At 36.1% G+C, this 24,092-nt stretch overlaps 1 pseudogene; it reads left to right on the top strand.

Annotated features, from left to right (window-relative positions):
• The first annotated feature begins 21,572 nt into the window (after window positions 1-21,572).
• LOC110938412 lies at window positions 21,573-23,714 on the top strand (annotated as a pseudogene).
• The last annotated feature ends 378 nt before the right edge of the window (window positions 23,715-24,092 follow it).

Here is a 24,092-nt window from a genome sequence, read left to right as displayed (position 1 = left end):
TAGAACTACTTTATTTATTAATGATCATGATGTAACACTATGTATAGAGACGGTAATGGACGAGGATAAAAATCCCTCGGCGGGTGGTTGAATTGGTAAAATTTGTGTGTACAAGCGATGAATGTATCCGAACCCTACCCATCCGGGTGGTTGAATTTGTATAATTTGTGCGTATGAGCGATGAGTGTATCCGTCAACTAGGGGTGTTCAAAAAACTCGTGGCTCGTAGCTCGCTCGAAAAAAACTCGAAGAAAGCTCGGCTCGAAATTGGCTCGGTTGTAAACGAGCCAGCTCGGCTCGGCTCGGTTTATAAACGAACGGAGCTCGAGCTTGGCCTGGCTCGGCTCGTGAGCTGGCTCGATAAGGTTTACATCCTTCATTTTTTTGTCCCATATCGCTTAGAAAACAAAAACTTAGGGAGTATCTCCCCTATAAAAAAAGGTAAAGACAATGGAGAAAGTGAATTAACTATTTTTACTTGCATATTTAGCCATATGGTTAAATTAAATGGCAATTATGGCCCTTAGGCTATGAAGAAATTCATTTTTAAGGGCTTTTAAAGTAATAAATTTTGTGGTTCTTTGTTAGTTCGAGCTAGATCGAGCCAAACCGAGCCGAGCTAGCTCGAATTCTAATCGAGCTGAGCTCGAGTCTCAAATCTCAGTTCAATTTGAAATTCGAGCTCGAGCCGAGCCAGCTCAAATCAAGCTCGAGCCGAGCTCAAACTGGGTCTAGCTCGACTTGACTCGGCTCGTTTACAGCCCTACCATCAACTGATGTCAACCATGACTGATATGCACTATCCATCAATGTTGTATTAGCAACTTTTTATGGTGTATGTTTAAGGCCCATTCTATACACACCCCCCCTCCTTCCTGATTACACCCCCCCTTGTGAGAGGAAAACTGTCAGTCCCACGCAAGCCCCACCTGTAAGTATGTGAGAAGAGGGGAGTGAAAAAAGTAAATAGGGGGGTGTAGAAAGTAGCACTCATGTTTAATTTTTCCTTTTATAATATAAAAGAAATACGATGGAAATCTTGTCAGATATTTTGAGAAATATTAGCTTTGAATATATAGCCCAATCTGGTTGTTTTTTTTATCTGCTACACATTTGAATAAGAGGATGGAGATGATCATCACTCATCACTCACAACACCCAATCAAATTCCGTCATGTCATCAACAATTTTTCCATCACTCATAACCTTTTTTAGTGACAATGGTCATCACTCACGTTATACTTTGCAGCCATGTTCCACGCGTTACAAAATGGTGGTGGCGGTGGGAATTGTTTGTTTTCCACGCGTTGTAAATTGGCTATCACGGAGTAAATTACTCCACCCCGCCCCTAATCCATAAACGTTAGGAAGAAATCAGATATGAATATAACAAAAACCGACCCGTATGAATCAGACTGAACTGTAAGATTTGAGAGTATATATTTTATTTTTGTTATATATTTTATATTACATGTATTTAGTTCATCTTTTGTATTAGATTAATTATTTATATTACATGTATTTAGTTATTCCTGTTTTGTATTAGATTTGATTAAATGAAAATGAAAATGAACCAAGCCTGTTACTTTACTTGAACTGGTTGGGGGTGGCCGTTATGCCAAACCAATTTTTTTTAAATTACATTTTATACCTATAAACACCCAATCTCAAACTATATTCTCACAATCTTTTTCACCCACACTTACATCAAAAAAAAAAAAAAAAAAAAAAAAAAAAAAAAAAAAAAACCCAAAGGTAAACATAGTGCATTGAACCAAAGAGGAAGAAATTGCATTTGTTACATCGATTGTCGATGCCAACATACTCTACAACGTGGTCAAACCGCGTATTGGGGTCGAACGTACCAACAATACCAACAACATGTCGGCAACACGCGTCACAACTTAAACGCGTGTCAACACAAATGGCGTAAGCTGAAACCGAAGTTGGATCGCTTTAAAGCTTGCTTCGACCGTGTACCTGCGGGCGACTTGACCCATGATGATCGACTCGAAATCGCGAAGAACGAGTACATGCACGATAGGAATACGGATTTTAAGTGGGTTGCCCACTTTAATATTTATCGTACTCTGTAGTTTTTTTAGAATTTAATAAGTAGTTTTTTTATTTTTTAGGAATGAATAAGTAGTTTTTTTAGGATTTAATAAGTAGGGTTTTTTTTATTTTTTGGGGTTGTCTTTTATGTAAGTTTTTTAAATTAAGTTAATATACTTTTAATATAAATTTTGTTTTTTTATATAAATTGTCAACTTTAAAAAAAAAATAAAATGAATGTCACATGGCACCCCAACGCCAGCCTGGCCACGCCCTTTCCGCACCCATCTTTTTTTTGTGTGGACTGATGGAGCCAACATCTGTCACGTGTCGAGCAATACCCCAACCCAAGCCCTTCACACCCCATAGTCTTAGCAGCTCAAATTAAATACACGTGGTTTGTGCTTGATTAACTGAACTTTACTTAAGTCTCATGTAATTCAAAGCTAAGTGAACTTTTAAAACTACTGAACCAAGTCTAATCTAAATTCTAAATTTCTAACCTGAGTTTACGTTACTACAAGGGGGGGGGGGGAAAGAAGCGACTTACATGAATGGCTAGATTATTGTAACATTATTTAATGATGAAAACTGTTCAAAATATAGTTGTGGTTATAACACCCTCATTCATATGGTCCTATAACATTTTATGTGTTATTTTACAAACTTTGATATTCTTAGACTAGACTGTATAGGTTAAACATACTGAGGGGCTTATGTGCAACTCTATGAGGAGTGCGATCAACTTGGAACATTCTTGGAGGGCTTGGATGTAACTTGTGTTGAAGCTAATATATAAACCTTGTTGACTAAGAATTCAGTCATTCACCCTTTCTCATTTTTCACATATTTCTCTCTTTTGATTAGTTAGGGTTTGTTAGAAATCTTGTTAAAATCTCTCATTTGTATTTCAGAGAGATTGTTGTATTTGTGTGTTGAGGATCATTTGTTGATGATCATTAGTTGTTCGTTGTACTTTGTATCGTTTGAGATCTTACAGTTTGTAAGATCTAGGGTTTCTAGGGGTAACTTCTTTTGGTTTGGGTAAATAAGATTTTACATCATCATTTTGTCGTTGTTTCTGTGTTGTTATATCTAGATTCATAGTTTTAAACATGGTATGGCTCTTGATCTAGACCTATGTTGATTCCGATGTGATTTGATATCTGATTTGTATTTGTTGTTGTCTGGTTAGGGTTTCTGGCTTTGGAAACCGTTGTTGGAAAATCTTGTTACAAATCTGCTTAGATCTGTACATTGGATGGTGTGCTCTTAATATTCAAAGGCGAAACCCTAAATTAAGGTTGGTGGTTCTTGAAGCTGTTGCTTAGATCTGAGTTGGTCTCTGTAATCCTAGAAGATTACAGAGAAAACTAACCAGTCTGGTTAGCTTTGGAGTTAAACGCTTTTGTGAGATTGTTGTAATTTTGATCTCTTATTTTCTTGTTACATTTGCATTGTGTCTAGGCATTGTTGTTGTCGGGGTAGTCGGACTGATCTTGATCGGGTCTTTGTGCTATCTGTTGCATATTGTGTTGTCTTGTGTTGTTGGTTTGGTTTGGTCTTTTATTAGTTTCTAGGTTCAGCTTTTGTGTTAAGACTTGTTCAGGCACCATAAGAGTGACGAACATGAAATCTGGCCCCTGACACAGTTTTGTTGCTGGGGTTTCTGTTTACTTAGTCTCTATGTTTGTTTACTTGTTATTTGATTTGTATCTGGTATGTTATCATGGGTGATACTAGTACTACTGCCACTTTTATTAGTAAACTTGATATTGGTGACCCCTGTATATTCACCCTAGTGATTCGAGTTGTCTTACTATAGTAAGTATAAAGCTAAAAGGGACTGAAAATTATAAAATGTGGTCTAGTGCTATGAAACTTTCTTTAGAGACCAAAAATAAATTTGGTTTTATAGATGGAAAATGTGAGAGGTCTAAGATGGTGATTTGTTATGTAATCAGTGGGATAGATGTAATTTTGTTGTCTTAAACTGGTTATTAAACTCTGTTTCAAAAGAACTATATCTAGGTCAGGTGTTTTCTAAATTAGCATCTGAGGTTTGGGTGGACTTGAAAGAAACCTATGATAAGGTGGATGGTTTTGTAGTGTATGATCTTTATAAAAAAAAAATTAATTGTATTTCCTAGAATGGTAGTTTGTTTCAGATTACTATCATAAGTTGAATACTATGCGGAAGCAATTTGATGGTATGCTTTAGCTTCCTACATGTTCATGTCAAGCTGCAAAGGAATATAATGACTTTAATACATTAATTAAACTAGTGCAATTCCATATGGTATTAGATGATGTCTATCCACTTGTAAGAACAAATTTGTTCCATTTCCATCTGTCAAGGTAGCTTTCTCTATTGTTTCTAGGGAAGAGTCACATAGAAATTCTAATAGCGGTTCAAAAGGTCAAACTGTGGCTTTTGTGTCTAAAAGTAACCAATGATTTGATCAGAAAAAGAAAATGTTTAGGGGTCCTAATCCAAACCTCAAATATACTCACTGTAATATGCTGGGTCATACAGTTGATAGATGTTTTGAACTTGTTGGGTATTCTCTTGGGTTTAAAAGGTGTAATGGAGGTCAAGTGTCTAAGGTTAACAATTCAGGGTTAAATAAAGTTAACTTGTCTTCTGCTCATACTGGTTCTCCTTTTACATCTGAGCAGACCTTTGGGGACTCTACAGAGTTACTAGTCGGTATAGGTATTTTTTTTAACTATTGTTAATGATTACTCTAGGACTATTTGGAGTTATATGTAAAAAAAACTGAAGTTTTTGAAAATTTTTGTAGGTTTTATGAATTACTTAATACTTAGTTTAGTAAAAGAATACAAATGTTTTGAAGTGATAATGAGACTGAATTTGTGAATGGTCAAATGGAGAACTTTTGTAAATTAAAAGGGATTCTTCATCAAAAATCTTGTGCTTATACACCACAGCAGAATGGCATAGTGAAAAGAAAGCACAGACATCTATTAAATATAGCTAGGGCATTGATGTTTCAAGGGGATTACCACTTAGGTTCTAGTATGATTGTGTGATGATTGCTGAGTACTTAATTAACAGGTTGCCGTCTTCTGTGTTAGGTGGTAGGAGTACTTATGAGATATATTTGGTTTTAAACCCTCTCTTTAAAATTCAAGAAACTTTGGGTGTCTTTGTTTTAATACTATGTTAAATGAATCAGATAAATTTGCATTTAATGCTGAAAAATATGTGTTACTTGGTTATTTGAATTTAAAAAAGGGTTATAAGTTGTGGAGTTTGGATGATAAAAAGGAAATTTTTCCAAGAGATTTAAAATTTTTTGAAAACATTTAACCTTTTAAGTCCAAATTAATGAGGTTAATGAATCTTTTAATCATATTAATTTTTTTGATTGTTTTGAAACCATGTCACCTAAAGTTTTGAAAAAAACACAATGATGAAGAGGGGGAAAATGGCTCTCATGGATCTTCAAATGATAATCAGCAACCATTTAATCCCTCTACATCTGCCACTGCCAATGATGTTGACAAAAGTCAGCAATTAAACACTAGTTTTGTGAGTAGTAGTGGAAGGGATACTCATAGGGCAAAGGACACTGAAGTTCCAAATGCCGAGACTAACCAATCAGAGGGTAGTAGTCAGACTGTTAGGAAGTCTTCAAGAATAGTGTTTTTTTCCCTAAAAAAATTGATGATCTTTTGTTAGATGATAAAGTCAAGTACGGTATATAAAAGTATGTGAATTATTATTGTTTTATCTACTGATAATAATTGTTTTATGTCAAAACTAAATAAGTCTATTGAACCAAGTAGTTTTAGTGAGGTTGTTACTGATCCTAAGTGGGTTGAAGCCATGAATCTTGAAATGGAGGCTTTACTTAGAAATAAAACATAGGATCTTATTGAATTACCTGTAGGTAGAAAACCAATATGGTGTAAATGGATTTATAAAATAAAGTAAAAATCAAACGAAGAGATAGAAAGGTATAAAGCTCGTTTGGTTGCTAAAGGGTATAAACAACGAGAAGGAATAGACTTTGGTGAGACATTCTCACTGGTTGTGAAGATAGTAACTGTGAGGTGTGTTTTAAATCTTGCTGTTCAAAACAATTGGACTTTGTTTCAATTAGATGTAAATAATGCTTTTCTGTATGGGTCAATATCTTAATATGTATATATGACACTTCCTGAGGGTTATTATTCTAAAAATGAGAACAAATTGTGTACACCTGTCAAATCATTGTATGGTTAAAAACAAACTCCTAGGAAGTGGAATGAGAAGCTTACAAATGTTTTACCAAGTGTTGGGTTTAAAGTTCTTGTGATCATTCTTTGTTTACATTTTAAAAGAATCTGTGTTTATTCTTCTATTAGTTTATGTGGATGATATTGTGATCACAGGAAATAATGATACATAAATTTGTAAGGTTAAGAATTTACTTAGTAATACATTTCAAATTAAAGATCTGGATATTCTTAAATACTTTCTTGGATTAGAGGTGTTATATGATAAATCTGCAGTGTGTCTAAATCAGAGAAAGTATTGTCTTGAATTGTTGAATGAGTTTGGGAATCTTGTATGCAAGCCAATTAATACTCCTATAAAATTGAGTCATGTTGTAAATTCCAAAACTGATGTTTGTAAAGAAAAACCAACTGATATTTCTAGTTATCAAAAACTAGTAGGAAAGTTAATTTATTTGTCATTGACTCGCCCAGATATTAGTTATGCAATTCAGTATTGAGTCAGTTTATGCACAGTCCATTAGAGACACATCTTAAAATTGCATTATGGTTGATAACGTATTTAAAGTTAAGTCCTGGTAAAGGACTTATGTTCAAAAAGGGATTTAGTTCTGAGTTGATATGTTTTATTGATTCAGATTGGGCAAAGTGCCTGATGACCAGAAAGTTTGTCACAGGATTTTGTGTCTTTCTGGACGAAAATCTGGTCTCTTGGAAAAGTATGAAACAGAGTACTGTTTCTAGATCAACAGGAGAGACTTAATATAGAGCCATGTGTTTAGCTACATGTGCACTTGTTTGAATTGTAAATGTATTAAAAAAAGTTTAAAGTTGATTGTAAATGACCTATAAAGTTGTTTTGTGAACAGACTGTACAGGTTTTCCTAGAAATAAATTCTAGTTTGTTGTAATGGTAAATGTTAACAATAAATAAATAATATTCAATCTTATTGTATTTATTTTTACATATTGTATTTTAGGTTGTCATCTACCACATTAAATAGGTAAATAAGTTTGTTGTAACTGTAGCTTAATCTTCTCCTTAATTGATGCTTATATTCTGTATATATTCCCTAAAGGGTAAATGAGAAATCAAGTTCTTTTGACCATTCAATTGTAACTCAATATGGTATCAAGAGCCTGACCTCCTACGAGATCTCACAATCCTTTTTTCCTTTTTTTCCTCCCCTTTTTCGATCCACACCCCTGCACCATACATCTTCTTTCCCTGCCTCTGTTCACACCTGCAACCCTACAGCAAACCAGCCATGGCACCCAAACAAATCGTCCCTCTCACTGCTGCAACCCACTTCCCCATCAAACTCACATCCACCAATTTCCCCTCTTGGCGTAAACAGATCCTCTCCACCCTGATTGGTCTTGAACTCGACCACCACATCACCGGCACCTCTGAACCTCCAGCCAAAACAATCACCACCGGTGAAGTCTCTACAACCAACCCTGAATTCATGGCCTGGTTTGGGTATGACCAGATGGTGATCAGTGCACTCTTAGGAAGCTGCTCGGACGCCATTCAACCACTCGTCTCCACTGCAGACACCGCTCGACAGGCGTGGGACACCCTAAATGCAAGGTACGCTAGCGGCTCTCGCTCACGGATCATATCCCTCAAATCCAAACTTTCCAAAAACCCAAAGGGTACTCGTTCTGTTACTGATTTCCTACACGATATGAAATCAATTTCGGATGAGTTAGCACTTGCCCAAAGTCCAATTGATGAGGAAGACTTGGTGATTCACACCATGAATCAACTCGGAGATGAGTTCACTGGACTCGTTCAGTCCCTGAAATCTCGCGACACCACCATCTCATTCGCTCAACTATTTGACAAATTACTTGACCATGAACGCACCATCAAAGAAACAGCCACCGAACCTCTCATTACCACAGTCAATTACACCCAACGCCAACCTACCCGAAACTATCCTAAACAGCAACCCGAGACCCGCTACCAAAAACCCAATCAGTCCCGCCCTTCCTGGAACACTCGTGACAAACCCAATCCAACAAATCAAAACCGTCCTACCAGGAACAATGCCTACTGCCATTTCTGCAATATCCCGGGTCATGAAACAAAGGACTGCCGCAAACTCGGGTGCTTCCTTCGTGACTACAACTATCCAGTTCAAAGTTCTGCAAGCCCCGCGCCATCAGTCAACTACACGTCTGCCTACCCCACTGCAGGATCCGCACCAGCATGGATGTGGGACACCGGTGCAACCGGTCACACCGCCCCGAATCAACACTCGTTACCCGTTCTTTCCGAATATGGAGGCCCGGATGAAATTGTCTTAGGTGATGGTAAATCTCGTCCTATTACACATATTGGTCATACCAAAATACACACCAACTCACGACCACTCGTGTTAGATAATGTTCTTGTTGTCCCACAGTTGCGTAACCATCTTATTTCCGTTGCCAAAATATGTCGTACTAATCGTGTCTCTGTTGAATTTTTCCCTCTTATTTCATGGTTAAGGACCTACGCACGGGGGCGCATCTCATGCGAGGAGTGAACGTTAATGACGTTTACTATGGGCCACTTCCTTCATCTCCACAAGTCAATGCAACCGGAACAAGATCTCTACTCGCGTGGCACCATACACTTGGGCATCCTTCGTACCAAGTGTTCAAGTATTTAATTACTAAATTAGGACTACATTGTAATAAAGTGTCGCCAGAGTCATTTCATTGTAAATCTTGTTCCTTGAATAAAAGTCACAAAATTCCATTTGGTCAAAATTCCTTTGTTGTGCACAAACCTTTGGAACTCATTTATTCGGATGTTTGGGGACCAGTTCAAGCCTCCATTGACGGATTAAAATACTACTTCATATTTGTTGATTTCTTCTCCAAGTATGTTTGGTTATATCCCATGAAGCGCAAATCCGATGTGTCAATGCTTTTTCCATAATTTAAATCACTCGTTGAACGTTTCTTCAAGACCCCAATCGTGTCTCTCTTCACAGACAATGGAGGTGAATACATCGGTCTCAAACCCTACCTCACCTCCAACGGCATCTCTCACTACACCACCCCACCCCATACACCCGAACAAAATGGTGTTGCTGAAAGGCGTCACCGCCATGTGGTTGAAACTGGCCTTGCCCTATTACACTATGCTAACCTTCCTCAAAAATTTTGGTCACATGCATTCCAAACCGCTACCTACCTAATAAATCTCCTTCCTACTCCCATCCTTAACAACCAAACTCCATGTGACATGTTGTTTGGTAAACCACTCGACTACACGAAACTCAAACCATTCGAGTGTCTTTGCTATCCGTGGTTACGCCCGTATACCACCTCCAAACTTCAAACTGCTCCAATTCGTGCATATTTCTGGGGTACTCGACCTCTAGATCGGCGTTTAAATGTTTCGATCCTACCACATCTAAACTATATCTTTCGAGACATGTTGAATTCATTCCGCACCTATTTCCTGCCCACCCCACTGAACACCCACACTCCAATCCGGTTCAAAGATACTCTTTCCCCATTCCCTCTTACACCCACCCATCGGCAACAGCGCCTGATCCCGTACCCATCACCCCGTATCCTCCTACTCCTCACCCACCTTCTATACCCTCCCCTCCTAATTCCTCTTCATCAACTCACACCAACAGCCCCACTTCTTCTGCTTCCTCTACCCCTCCTACCAGCACAAATCCAGCCTCATCCATTTCTCCTCATCACTCGCACTCTCCCACCACACCATCATTCTCATCACCCTCCTCTCCATCCCCCACAACAGAACGAAACCACTCTGCCCAGCACCCACAATCTCCGCCTCCTTCATCGTCCGCTGAAACACCTCCCTCCACCAATACACACACCACCGAAACCAACACCTTACCCAATCCTGTCAAACGACAGCCCAAACCTAACACCAAATACTTCAACTCAAACTTCGTCAACTCCACCACCCTACACCCGTTACCCCAAACACTTGAACCCACAACCTATACCCAAGCTATGAAAGATCCCCAATGGCACCACGCCATGGATCTTGAGTTCAATGCTCTTCTTCAAAATCACACATGGGAGCTTGTTCCGCGCACCGATCAACATGTCATTGGCTGCAAATGGATCTTTCGCATCAAGCGAAAGGCCGACGGCACCATCGACAAACACAAAGCCCGTCTCGTGGCAAAAGGCTTCCATCAACAATTTGGAAAGGACTACTTTGACACCTTTAGTCCCGTAACAAAACCAGTCACCATACGAACCGTTTTATCCATTGCTCTTTCTAAACGGTGGCCCCTAAGATAACTAGATGTCAATAATGCGTTTCTTCATGGTACCTTACAGGAGGAGGTCTTTATGGTCCAGCCACCGGGCTTTGCTCATTCGGAGTTCCCAAACCACATTTGCAAACTTCGAAAATCTCTCTACGGTCTTAAACAAGCCCCACGGGCATGGTACAATGAACTCACCTCGTTCTTGATTCACTTTGGCTTTCGAAAATCCATGTCCGATCCATCTCTCTTTGTCTATCAACACCATGGTGTCACATGTTACCTACTCATATATGTAGACGACATCATCATTACCGGTAATGACAACAACCTTCTCGAATCCTTCATCAGCTCACTTGGCCGAAAATTCTCCATCAAGGACCTTGGCCCTCTTCACCACTTCTTAGGCATTGAGGCTATTCCTACACCTCAAGGTCTCTTCCTCTCACAACATCGCCATATTCACGACATTCTTACCACCTTCAAAATGGATGGCGCCAAGGATGTGCTTACTCCGGTGAGTGTATCCGATTCTCTTTCACTCATTGACTCCGCTCCTCTCGTTGATCCGACTCAATACCGTAAACTCGTTGGCTCTCTACAATACTTAGCTTTTACACGTCCCGATATCTCCTTTGCGGTCAACAAACTCTCACAATTTATGCACTCACCTCACCTAGACAATCTCATTGGCAAGCTCGCAAACGGGTCCTACGCTATTTGAAAGGAACGGTACACTACGGGTTATATTTACATCGTAACTCTCCTCTCACACTCCGTGCATTTTCTGACTCGGATTTGGGAGGAGTCAAAGATGGGGGGCGGTCTACTACGGCGTACATTTTATATCTTGGCTCAAACATCATCTCTTGGCGCTCCTCTCATCAAAAGACGGTCTCGCGTTCATCCACGGAGGCTGAATACAAAGCGGCTGCCAACGCGGCTGCGAAAATCTCTTGGGTACAAAACCTTCTTCAAGAACTTGGAATCCAGCCTAAAAGCACCCCACAACTATTCTGCGACAACACAGGTGCAACATACTTGTGCGCCAACCAGGTATATCACTCTAGGATGAAACATGTTGCCTTGGACTATCACTTTGTGAGAGAGCAAGTCAATGCTGGCAAACTGGAAGTCCTACACATTAGCTCCAAAGATCAACTTGCGGATGTTCTCACCAAGCCACTACCGCGGTCACCTTTCATCTTCATTCGATCCATGATTGGAGTCTCTAACGGATCCTCCATCTTGCGGGGGCGTGTTAACAATAAATAAATAATATTCAATCTTATTGTATTTATTTTTACATATTGTATTTTAGGTTGTCATCTACCACATTAAATAGGTAAATAAGTTTGTTGTAACTGTAGCTTAATCTTCTCCTCAATTGATGTTTGTATTCTGTATATATTCCCTAAAGGGTAAATGAGAAATCAAGTTCTTTTGACCATTCAATTGTAACTCAATAGTAAACTCCTCGTCCGCTAGTTCTACCATGGTGGAAGGTCACATCAGCCCGTTTGTTGGAAACTTTTTTCAGTTCATCACTGATTATTTAGGGTCATTTGATTAGTAGAATACGTTGAAATTGAAGTTGGAAAACATTTCATCTAAAATTGTGCTTGTTAAAGAACAAAGGAATTGAAATTTGAAAACTTTCCATCAATTAACGGAATTTAATTACTTTCCATCCGACTGTTGAAGTAAAACAAAAATTAATTTAGTGATGAGGTAGAAATTAAATGGGTCAAACAAAATCAATTGTTGAAGTAAAAATATAAAATCAATTGTTGACTCACGTATTTTTATCTTCGTCTCAATGAATTTTTATTCAGATTGTATTACAAGTAGTATGTACAAGTAAACGAAACACAAACGCCATGTTAGTAAACTGAAAAAATATTCGATTTAGCGCACCGCAACACGTGCGGGGTATAAAACTAGTTTATTAACATTTTCCAAAAATCTAAATATACAGTTTTGTTTAGTTAATATTTTGATATATTCTTTACTGAAAACAATCATGTATTCCAATAAAAAACTATGTTTTGGTATTGTAAGCTACACTGAGTCCAAATACTAGAAAACAATGATGTATTCAAACTAAAGTATTATTGCAAATTATACTAAGTCCCAGTACCAAAAAACGTTGGTACCAATATTCATTTTTTCTAGTTTTTGGTTTTGATGCGAGTCAATTTCTATGTTCTTCATTTGTTTTCGCACAATTGGCACACCCAGTAGTGAACCGGTATACTGTCTTTGGTTTTTGTTTTAATTGTTTCGAGTTTTGGTATTTTTAGTACAACTACTGAATAATTTTTTTTAACATTCCAATATAAATTGTATTTGAATTAATCTACTATTTTCAATAAAGCGTTTTTTGTATCGTAAACCATACCAAGTATCGGTACCGTACCGGTATTGTACTTAACCGAACTGATATAGATTGAACACACATCAGTACTAATACTGATATTTATTTTGAAGTTTTCAGTTTCGATAACAATTCAGTTATCGTTTAATTTGACTTTTTTTCTAATAACTTAAACTCGTTAACTTTTCAAAAAATCTATATACAAAGTTATGTTAATTTTATTTAGTCATGAATTCGGTATAAATGTTATTAAAAAGGGGTGGGCTAATTACACCCCTTTTTTTACTAATAATACCCACTTTTTTAAAAAATCTGTTTAAAAGTTTTCGAATTTCATCCCTTTAAATATCCTTACTTTTAGTTTGAAATCTGTTTATTTAATTATTGATTACATCTCACTTCGACTTCGATGTATGATGTATCCCGTCGTACCTTTTTCTTTATCTTACTTGGTATAAATTTATTTTTCCTTCATTTTTATATGTGATTTACTGTAGGTATTAAATTAACCAACATATTCGACTTTATTTTGAACTTTTGCTAACAGCAGATGAAGAACACTTTAATATATTCATTATTAATTAACAATTAGCCTTCATGTTATATTCTGCGATAAAAAGAGTTTCCATAGCTCACTCCAACAAAGTTATTTAGTATCAACTAAACAAAATATATTAATGGTTTGAATTGGTGATGAAAATTGCTGAGGGAATATCTTGGCAAATGAAAATGGCGTTAAAATGATATATGTTTTGTGCGTCGAGTGAATTTGATGTGGTGAATTCAATCTACTATACAAAATACAATTTGGTGAATTTTATCCGTAAAAAATAATTGATAAGTTTTGGTTATATGATTTATTTATTTTTTAATTGTTTAAAAACCTAATGTAGATGTAATTTATTAAAAAAACTAGAAAGTAAGAGGTTTAATTGTATTTATTTGAAAACTTTAAGGGGAGTATAATCAGTAAATATAAAAGAAACGGGGGTACATTTGTAGTACCCGAGGAAAAACCCACAATAATCGTAAGCTATCTTTTCACTCTTCTGTGACTGCTTATCAAATTTCGAGACGAATTTCTTTTAACTTGAGGATGATGTGACAACCCGCGATTTCAGGTTAATGCTTTAACCTAACCACAGTTAGTTTAGGCATGCATTCATGGCACTGCATTTAACTAGGCTTAGTTAAATGAGTCCGCATAGGTAATTCGAGGAATTACCGGAACACAATACATTGGTAATTCGGGGAATTACCGGAACACACACAAGTTAATTCTCGAACATCGGTAACTAACATGAATAATAATTATAAACGGACGGTTTATACGAAATTTGTACGTTGCATGACTAACACGTGATTTATATGTTTTAATTTGCAAAACTGCAAGATGTTATGTGCTATTATGTGAAAATGATATAGTTAAGGGTGTCTAGGGTTAACAATGAAACTCTTATAAAACTATTGCATAACCCTAAACTCCTCATAATTCCCATCATACGGCAGTTTATTTCTCTAATCATCTTTGGGGCTACACAAATCTCACACGCAATCATTTGCAATTCTGGTATTTCAATCCATTAAGAACAAACTCTAGATTTGATCTAAGGTAAGTGTTTTGTGTTATACGTTGTTATTCTTGTTCTGTTGATTTCATGCAAAACCCTAGTTCTCCAAACAATTGCTTTGTGTTTAGTTGATCACGTCTGATTGAATGTGTGGTATATGAATGAATTTGTAATTGTTTGCCTGATATTAGGATGTTATTGGCATGTTAGAATTGCTAAACTGTTGTTTTGATTCGTAACATTGTTGATTAGGGTTTTGATCGTACTGTAACTGTTACATTGCAAACTGTGATTGTTAATTATTTTGTGTTACTGTGTGTTTGCATCTAGTCCGGGTTTTTGGAAGTTATACATGGTCTAAGTTTAGTATTAAACCAAGTTATCCGAGTGTGTGTGTGTGTGTATATATATATATATATGAAAAGAGTTGTCCGAGTTTATGTAGACTGTCCAAGTTATCATGATTATGCTGGGTGTATTGAGTCCGAGTTAGTGGTTCCCGAGTTTGTATACACATTTGTTGTTCCGGATTTCTTTGAGGGTTCCGAGTATAAATGATAAAGGACACTTGTTTCCGAGTTTGTTAAGTAAAATAAAAAGAATTCCCGAGTTTAATTGTGAAAGAGGTTTGTCCGAACTTCTTGAAGTGTTCCGAGTTTAATATAAGTTACAAGGATCCAATTTTGTGACTTGTATATGTATATAAAAATCCATGTGTCCGAGTTTTTATAATATCTGAATTATCTAAACAACTCCGAGTTTGAGGTATGGGTTCAGGATTTAATTGTAAAAGTATTAGGGGAGTCCTAACTACATGTTCCCGAGTTTACAAAATTCTTGAGGTCCGAGTTTTGTGACTTCATGATTGTTCTGAGGTTGTAAGATTATTTCCGAGGTCACATGGGAATTATTTAAAAGGTCCAGGTTATATGGTGTTCCAAGTAACCGGGTTTATTAAAGGGAAACATGAGTTCCGAGTTTACATGTTTATGTTTCAGAGTTTATGTAATTAGGAAGTATAGTTACGAGTTTATTTAATGTGGGCCGAAGTTATTTATAAAGCCTAAGATTTTGAGTTTGTTCATGTTATAAGTCGATTTCGAGTTTAATCGTGTTATATGTTCTTTGTTCCGAGTATACGATGTGTCCTGGGTTGTGTGAGTTCACGTATGTGATGTTTGATCCGATTTTATTGACTTATAACTATCCGGGATATAAATAATGTGCGATGTCTGTATCTCTTGAAATCACACTAATGTCACCAAGTAGAGAAATCTATTACTCTGTGTAAACTTGTTGATCTGAACAGTAAACACTGCGTTGTTTGGATAATTAGGGTATTGCGAAACCCTACTCGTATACTTACTTACATGATATTGTACCTTAGGTCGCGTGTAACGGACCTAACACATATTTTAACGCTAGAGGCACGTTAATACATACCGAGCAAACTAAGGTGAGTACACTACTCTTTCACAAGCATGCGTCCCGGGGGGGGGGGGGGGGGGGACAAACTATTATTTCTGGGAGGAATACTTTTTTTATAAATGTTGTAGTTTAATTTCGAAGTTGGTTAATAAACTCAAACTCTATCACGAAAGTCCCTACTTACTACCGAGCTAGTTGCTTATGAGGCAACTGGGTATTAGTTGATAGCGATATTAGGTTTGACAAACCTCACACCGTGCTGGGAGCCGGGCGTGAACTAAGGACCTTAAACACTTTTGATCAATGCTGATAGACATTTATGAGGGCACAACAAACATAACAGTCATTCGGTATCGAGTTTATTATTCTTGACATGTCTTTAAACTCAACACTTGCATGATTTACGTTAAATAAAACTGTGAACTCGCCAACTTTATGTTGACACACTTTTCAGCATGCTTGCAGGTCGTTAAATATATCAAGGAATTAGAACTTGCAGTCTAAGGAGCGAGGAGTGTCATGGGGCGTGTTGCTTGATGAACAATTAACGTTATGCTTATGCTTTTTAAACAAATTGGTTTCGAATGTTTAAAACAATTACAATTGCTTCCGCTGAACGTATACTTTGTTGAAAACGTTTATTTTTGAAATGTACTATTTATGTTGGACATGATGTTTGTGTTTAATAATATTTACTATTAGTTCGACATGATTAGTGGCTAAATCCTAGTATGTCACACGTCTTACGGTGAAATTCGCATGTGGTATTTTGGGTTGTGACAACATTTATCAACACCCTATTAAAAATTAGTTGTTTTAGATATCTTAAATTAAAATATACTAGGTTTTTTTTAAGTCGCGCGTTGCGGCGAAACGGAGCAAATGATAATATAAAACGATAATGTAAAACAAATATTGTTTTAAAATGAAGGTTGTTGTTTAGAAAGACAAACCGTCAAATTGGTTCAGTTCTTCATCGTATCATTTTACGGTATTAAATAAATACTCTATTTTGAATACAAATTCGTTTTTAACATAATTTATATTGGAATGTCGACAAAAACATTAAGCAAAACTACATACTTAGGGTTTAAAAAAATTAACGAACGTGAGTTATTGAAAATATATCAAATTAAATGATAAAAAAATATGATTTAAGAAAAAGAAAAAAGATTTAAGAAAATTATTAACCTTGATAATAAACAACCATAAAAAATCAAATATGCTTTGTGAAGATAAAGGAAAAGAAAGCAATTAAGAGAACTAAAATAATAAAATATTAGTGGAAAACCTTTTGAAAACACATTGAAAGAACATGCATCGAACTTGGGTGAACTTACCATCTAACATTTGCATTAACCACCAGACAACCAAAGCTTTTTTAAATAATCTCTATCTTTTTTCATTATATATAAAAGAAATTACATAACTAATGAAAGCACTATTCATCAGCCTTGGCCACTAATATATATGTATAATGTATAATGGAGTTCAGATACCATCCAAAAACGAACCGAATCCATACATTTTCCTAAGAGCATCCACAATAAGGGTGTTTTTGGTGAATGTTTTTATTTGCCACATGTCACTTGCCCCACCAATAAGTTTGTTTCTCTCTCTTGCCCTACACACAATACATAAAAATATCAATTTCTTTTTCATCTATTCTCTCTCCTAATCATACTCACATGCATGTTTTTTCATGTTTTTGTGAAAGAACAAAATACCTACCTCTCTCCTCCACCTCAACACTCTCTCTCATCAATGTCACCAAAAACATCTATAAACATCTAAAAACATCCTTATTGTGGATGCTCTAAGTGATTATAAAGAATCAATTAATTCAAAAAGTGATTTTGATCATTCAATGCCGAAGGCAATAAATGTGTACGGTAGCCATTTTCAACAGTTTATGACAAGCCTATTAATTCAATTTGAATATAAGTAGGGCCAAAATTAAAACGTTTAGCTTTGACCCGTTTGGTACACAATATCTCGATCCCACTTGTAATAGTATTTCTTAATGATCTATTTCATTTGTCTGTAATTTTCAATATCAATTATTTATATTTATATAATATAAATTTATATAATATAAATTTGCAACATAATGTTGCATTATAAGTTGTACCATGTGCATGATGTTGATTTTGTATATGTGATTGGTTTGTTATGGTGGTGTTATCATATAAATTTGCAATATAATGTTGCATTACAAGTTATACCATGTGCATAATGTTTGTTTTTAGAGTTAAATGCTTGGTTGGTCCGTGTGGTTTGCAAAAATTTCATACTTGGTCCTAGTGGTTTACTAATTACACGCGTGGTCCCAAAAGTTGTCAAAAATGAACTTGGTTGGTCCCCTGACCTAACCTCTGTTAAATTTCTCAGTTAACTATGTGTGAAATGACTATATTACCCTTAAACAATTAAAAACCTAAAACTAAGAATTAAAAAAGTTAAAAACAGTATATATATATATATATATATATATATATGAAACCTCTGCATCATCTTCGTAACCATCATCACGGCGGCGGTGACAGGGCCTAGACCGGTCGGAGGTGCAAGGCAAAGCACCACCACAGCCGGCGGCAACTGTCTTCATATATGTCTGTTGAAGTGTCTATCCAGGAAATCAAGACAAACAATCGGCCAAAGGAAACATCAGACTTCATTTAACAGTTTATCTTTTGGAATTCTATTGTTATGTACTCTATCCATTATTCTATAGATCAATCAATTCCAAATCAGATGGTTTGCACGATACATCCTCTAATTCACTCCAACTATCACAGTTATATACAAGGTCAAGAAGCACAAAAGAATATGAAACAGTTTCAGAAGAACATTCACTGATTGAGGGATTATGAAGGAACAGGTGTGTACGTAGGTGCTGCCGTCGTTTCCCTTTTTGAACTGAGACCCGTGACCAAGACTCGAACCCTAATTGAGCTAAGACAAACCTCCACCATTGTTGTCGGTATCATCGTCGCCGACACTATTGATTCGTCGGAGAACCACCACCAACATAATCATCGGTCATCATCATCAGTCCTCATCATCATCATCCATGTGTCTTTTTCTGTTGTCGCTGCCGTCGCTGGTGCGGCCGCCGTTGTCGGCGCCACCACCATTGAGGCTTTCCTTCTCATCTCAACTTTCTCCGTCTGCTACTCCCTCCCTCTCTCATCGTCTGTTCTCTCTCTCTCTCTACTGTTCTTTCCTCAATTAACAAGGTGGGTGTGTGTGGGAAACGAGACAAGGAGGAAGGGGGTTTCGTGGGTTAAGAGGGGTGGGGTGGGTTGGTGATGAAGATGATGCAGAGTTTTCATATACATTATGTTTTTAATTTTTTAATTTTCTAGTTTTAGGTTTTTAATTGTTCAAGGGTAATATAGTTATTTCACAATAGTTAACTGAGAAATTTAACAGAGGTTAGGTCAGGGGACCAACCAAGTTCATTTTTGACAACTTTTGGGACCACGCATGTAATTAGTAAACCACTAGGACCAAGTATAATTTTTTGCAAACCACAGGGACCAACCAAGCATTTAACTCTTGTTTTTATATGTGATTGGTTTGTTATGGTGGTGTTGTTTTGTTCTCTCATTCCACATCTCACAACAAGCGTGCGCTCTCTCTCTAGAACAAGAAAGTAACACCACTTAGTGTTCTCCGACGTTCTTGCGTTTTCCGGCAACCGATTGAAGGTTGTTGTTCACTTCTATCTACATCATAGTTTTATTATGATGATTTTCGTTTGCCAATTTTGCTTCTTACGTTGGTGATTCTGGAAATTTTGTATGGTGCTTTGATTTTTGGCTATTAATGCACAGGCGAAGAGCATGTTTTTTTCCGGATCAAATTACCAGTAGGTTGGGCTGTGAAAGTTTAGCAGGTCGTTTTTTCGTTTGTGCAATTCAAGTTTACTGATGTTTTTAAAGTTTTGTGTTGTGATAGGCTTTACATGGTTAATGTTTGATGTTATTTAACCTTCAATGCTGTAACGCGTGGCCCTTCAATCTAACATTGTATACGTTATGCCTTAAATCGGAAGCCCGACCGCAACGCGGCAGGGTAAAACCTAGTTAAATTTCATATATATAATTATGGATATGAGTATAAGTGACCCGAATGGAAAACTATCAATATCATACTGTACAGTTGGAAGGTTTTGAGCATCTTTAATTAGACTACCTCTAATGCTTACTTTGGTGGAGGTGCATTTGGTGATGTGGAAAAAGCATGTTGGAAGGATGCATTGGGGTGGAGGGCCATGGAGCAAGCACGTAGGTAACCAAGTGCATCTAAATGCAAGAGGTGGTGGGGCCATGCAAGAGGTTGTGGGGCAATTTTAATATAAAAAGAAATGGTGATGTGGAAGAGAGAGGATGCATGTGGGAAGGATGTGTTGGAGTTAAATAGAGGAGAGAGAGAGTGCATGTGGGAATGATGGTAAAAAGCTGATGTGACAGTGATGATTAGAATGCATGTAGTAAATGCAGGACGTTGCATTGGAGACAGTCTTAGTTAGGAAACTAAACTCACTTTTTGTCTTGGCCAGTTGGAGCCAAGTATTATTATAATTTTTTTTAAGTATGCTTACACTGTATTAATTTTAATGTGTATACTAATTTTGTACAATTTTTTTTTGGACGGAAAATTTGAATTACCGACGGACTACTAAAATATCATCGTGTCACCAGCGGAATCATTCGATCATATCCATCTTCACTAGTCAATAATGGTTATACACCAATTTAGAAGGAAACCCGATAAATCTAGTAAAAAGCCCCCTTTAAAATTTAAACTCAGAACCTAATGCTCTCTAATTTTATTTTAGTCATGAATTCGGTATAAATGTTATTAAAAGGGGTTGGGCAAATTACACCCACTCTTTTACTAGTCATACCCATTTTTTTAAAAAAAAAAATATCTGTTTAAAAGTTGATGAATTTCATCCCTTTAAAAATCCCTACTTTTAATTTGAAATCTGTTTATTTAATTATTGATTTCATCCCTGTCATACCTTTTACTTTATCTTAGAGCACTTACATTCATTCCATCAAAGTTTTTGTGTGGAGTTTTTTATAATATAAAGAGTATAAAAAGTGGTTGTAAATGAAGGAGAGAGAAAATGTTACTGTTTATCTATATATTTGGGGCGACACTGTTCATCCCCTATAAGAGCATTCTCATCCAGCTCCCTAAAAATATACATACTTTCCACTAAAAAACAACTCCTATATAAATATATTTCCACTAAAAACAAATATTTTTTCTCTCTCCTTTTCAATTAAATAATATTTTTATACCTTTATCATTACATTTTTCTCTCTCCTTCACTCACAACCACTTTCAATATATATTACAAAATTATAGTGGGTGAACAGTGTCCTCCCAAATACAGTAGAAACTCTATAAAATAATACACTTGGGACCACCAAAATTTATTAATTAAAAAAGTTATTAATTAATCGATAAATTAATAATTATTAATTTATATATTAATTAATATTTTATTAATTTATAGTAGAATACTTAGTTTACAAACACCTTTCAAGCTTCCACTTAATTATTGTATACAATGCATGTATATCAAATGAACGGCCCAATTTGAAAGAAACTTTCAATCTCCCACCTTATTATGCTTCTTGTGTTCAATGTATCACTTTATGGACATTAAAAATATTTTCTATATAAATACAAGATCAAAATAGGTTAACACAAACAAATCATACACACAACATGGCTTCCCATCTTAAAGGTGTGAAAAAAACAACAATGACAGACGAGATTCGAAGAGCATTATGCAAGCACAACAAGGATAATCCAAGTCTCACTCAAAAGCAATTGCAAGAATGGGTTCATAGTAACTATGGTTTGCAGGTGAGTCAAGCGACAATATCGAATACAGTTAAGCGGTCTTTAGAGTATCTCTCACTTGCTCCCGAAAGAGGCGATGTTAAGCGACAGAAACCGACAAAATTTCCTGACCTAGAAAAATCTCTCTATGAATGGATTCTTCAATATCATGAACATGTGAATATGACAGGTGAACTAATCATTGAGAAGGCGAAAAAGTTCATGAAAGATATGTATCCAGTGGATACTCCAGACTTTACTTTTTCTATTGGTTGGCTTGGAAAGTTCAAAGCAAGATACGGAATTAAAAATTTCCGGCGTTTTGGAGAGAGTGGATCTGTTGAAATGGAGGGCATGGAGGACAAATTAAAATCCATAAGAGACAAAGTTGATCAGTTTGAAATGAAAGACATCTTTAATATGGATGAAACAGGTTTGTTTTAAGAATGAAAGACATCTTTAATATGGATGAAACGGTTCGGAAAAACTTCCTTTATGGATTATTGGGAAATATGCTAAACCAAGGTGCTTCAAGTATGTAAACTTGAACAGTCTGAACTGTGAGTACCGTGCTAACAAACGAGCTTGGATGACTGGTGTGTTATTTGAAGAATATGTTCGCCAACTTGATAAAAAAATGGTTGGAAGAAAAATTCTCTTGATTGTGGATAATTGCCCTGCTCATCCAAAAATTATTGAAGGATTACGAAATGTTGAATTATTTTTTTTTTGCCACCAAACACAACTTCAAAAATTCAACCTTGTGACGCGGGGATCATACGAGCTTTTAAGATGCATTATCGTCGTCGATTTTATAAAAGTCTTTTGGAGGGTTATGAATTAGGGGTTCCAAATCCAGCAAAAGTAAATGTATTAGATGCAATGAATCTTGCAATTTCAGCATGGACTATGGATGTTCGTGCAAATACAATTGCGAACTGCTTTCGTCATTGTAAACTTCGATCAACAGATAACATGACTTTTGAGAACTCAGATGAAGGTGGTGAAAGCACTCAAGAACTCCAGAATTTGATCAAAGAGTTGGGTTATCGCAATGCAATGGATGTCGAAGATGTTCTGACTCACATAGAAGAAAATGTAGATGCACAGTTGTTGACTGATGAAGAAATTATTGAAAGCGTTATTGGAATTAATGAAGATGATATCGATGAAGAAGATGATGAAAGTTCTACAATGGAGCCCCCTTCGCGAAACGAAGCTATTAAAGCGGCAATCACATTGAACAATTTCTTGTTGAGCTATGAGAAAACAACACCAGAAGTTCTTACCATACTAAGGAAAATTAGAGACGAGATTCAAGGGGAAATTGATTTCAAGAAAAAACAAAAGACAATTGAGTCATTTTTCAAGAAACCTTCATAAATCATTCATGTAATATGCTATATATAAGGAATTATTAATTTATATTTTATATAGGGTCTAAAGAAATTATCAAAAATGTATTATCTTATAATTTTAGCGAATTATTAATTTAGCACCCTATCCCCGAGTCGGGACCGGCAAAAAATATTATCTTAGAGAGTTTATTAAATAATCGAGTATTAATTTATCGAGTTTCTACTGTATACAGATGAACAGTAACATTTTCTCTCCTCCGCTCACAACCACTTTTATACTCTTTATATTTTAGAAAACCCCACACACAGATTTTGATTTCCAAGATGTGATGCTCTAATTTTTTTATATATTTTGAAGTGGTTCTGAGTGGAGGAGAGAGAAAAGGTAATGATAAAGATATAAAAATATTATTTAATTGAAAAAGAGAGAGAAAATATAGTGTTTTTTTAGTGTAATTTAGGGTGAAAATATGGTGGAATGGATGTGAATGCTCTTACTTGGTATAAATTCATTTTTCCTTCATTTTTATATGTGGTTTACCGTAGGTATTAAATTAACCAACATATTCGACTTTGTTTTGAACTTTTGCTAACACTAGATAAATTCATTCACACTGAGTGAATTTCAAGGATTGTCTTTTATCTTTATACCAGTTTTCAGGCGTTGTCTTTTATGTTCAAAATTGACGAGTTTTGTCGTTTATATTTTCATATCATACACATTTTGTCCTTTAATCCTAACCCAGTTAGTTTTTTTCAGTTAAATTTGATCATGTACTTTGCACATGAGGGCATTTTTGTCAATTCAAAGGTAAGTTCAACGGCAGATTTACAGCTCAAAGCTTCTACAACCTTTGAATTGACAAAAATGCCCTCATGTGCAAAGCACATGACCAAATTTAACTGAAAAACTAACTGGGTTAGGCCTAAA

Source organism: Helianthus annuus, chromosome 5, assembly GCF_002127325.2.
Source record: "Helianthus annuus cultivar XRQ/B chromosome 5, HanXRQr2.0-SUNRISE, whole genome shotgun sequence".
Lineage (NCBI taxonomy): Eukaryota > Viridiplantae > Streptophyta > Magnoliopsida > Asterales > Asteraceae > Helianthus > Helianthus annuus.
The sequence above is the reverse complement of the archived record's forward strand: the minus strand, read 5'-3'. Positions and strand labels throughout refer to the sequence as shown.